Below are 1,698 nucleotides of genomic sequence, written 5' to 3' on the forward strand. Positions count from 1 at the left end.
CAAACATGAAAAAGTGAAGCAGACATAGTGACATAAAATGCCAACATTATGACTATTTAGCATTTCATGTGCAAATTGGCCCTTGCAGTTTGGTGTTTAGTTCATTCATTAGTGCAGTCACATCACACAACAGCAAATGAAGATCAGCCATCCAGTTTACGTCTGAGAGCTCTGGGATGTTTTTGCCTTTCCTGTCACAAAACTCTGGAACCTCTGCTCTCAGGTGCCATACTCTTTAAAGCACCTTTAGGCTGAGCTACCTGACAGCTGTGTGGTAGCCTATGTCATAATGTTCAGTTCCATGCTCCTCCAAAAGTGACACAAACTGCCTGTGATTTAATGCTCTTATCCTGATGAAGTTACTTCATTAACATGGTTCAGTTTTAGCACTGACTTACACAACACCTGCTGATGTATAAGACAATGCAAAAATACCTATTTCACTTCTGAGTTCCCTTCAGTCACTTTCCGGCTTACTGTTTTTGGCCATCTTGGGGGAGATCACAGAGCTGGTCTTGACTGCTGCATCCCTGGAAGCCTTGTTGCTTTTGGAGTTTAACTAGCAAAGCTTCAGATGTCTGTTTCCGCTCTGCATTATAATCCAACGCAGCGATCTGTTCTCCGCAAACTAAGCACACGGCTTTACCTTGAGTAAATAAATACTTAGAAGTCCATGTTTGGTTAAAAACTAGGCGCATTGTATCAACCTCTTTCTTTTTTCCCATGAACTGACATTTTTGAGGGATAAAAGGGACTTGCAACCAGAGAAGAAGAATCTGGATACCGTCTCACAAAAAAGCAACAACAAAAAACAAAGCAAAAAAAAGCTATGCAGTTAAATTCCATGCATGATGTATACTTTATTTATGTTTCATTGCTGACTTCCCATTGACCTCACGCTGGCCAGTTAGGGCCACCCAAAGGGCCTTACAATGCCCAGGTCTGGGCTACGGCTCCTGCGTGAAGCCTCCCCAGAACCATAAACCAAGCTTAGAGCAGCATTTATGGTTCTGCAGCGGCTCCACGCAGCACTACTACGCTGCAGCCTACCTAAGTGGCCTGAAAGTAATACTTGTGCCCTGGTGTGTGCATCGTTGTAGCGTATTTTTTTAAAGAGAATAGCAAAGTGTGTTTGTGTGTGTGGCAGAGTGAGTGAGTGAGCGAGTGATGGTGACTGGCTTTGGAGCGAGTACTGGCTATAGCGGCCTAGTCATGGAAACAAAGTGTCTCCTCTGTGTTTTCCAACCATGGTCAAAAAGCTGTAGCAGGAAAAGTTAACCCTCTCCTTGATGGCCACGGCATAGGGTCCGGCTTGGGTCCTGGTGGTGAACGCTCCTTCTCTGCAGGGTCCAGCGTAGGGTCCAGGCGGGGTCCGGCGTAGGGTCCAGGAAGGGTCTGGCGTAGGGTCCAGGAAGGGTCTGGCAGGGTCTGGCTTAGGGTCCGTATCTCCATGTCCGTATCTCTACAAACGTACCTAAGGAGTAAATATAACGCAGAACCATAAATTATGCTTTGTACAACTGACCTCCCCTCAACCTAAGGAGAAAAACAAACATTAACAAAAAAGGAAAATATAGAAATAAGATCAGATGAGATGAGCCTTTATTGTCTCCTATAGGAGAAATTTGTCTTGGGCATTGGAGAGAAACAAATGGCAACACATCGCGCACACACACACACACACACACACACACACAC

At 45.1% G+C, this 1,698-nt stretch overlaps 1 protein-coding gene across 1 annotated transcript in view; it reads left to right on the plus strand.

The window, feature by feature from the left end:
* rab11fip5a (RAB11 family interacting protein 5a (class I)) overlaps positions 1-1,698 on the plus strand; it is a 33,080-nt gene that overhangs the window by 19,268 nt on the left and 12,114 nt on the right. The window lies entirely within an intron of this gene.

Source organism: Etheostoma spectabile, unplaced genomic scaffold (assembly GCF_008692095.1).
Source record: "Etheostoma spectabile isolate EspeVRDwgs_2016 unplaced genomic scaffold, UIUC_Espe_1.0 scaffold314, whole genome shotgun sequence".
In the NCBI taxonomy this organism is placed as follows: domain Eukaryota; kingdom Metazoa; phylum Chordata; class Actinopteri; order Perciformes; family Percidae; genus Etheostoma; species Etheostoma spectabile.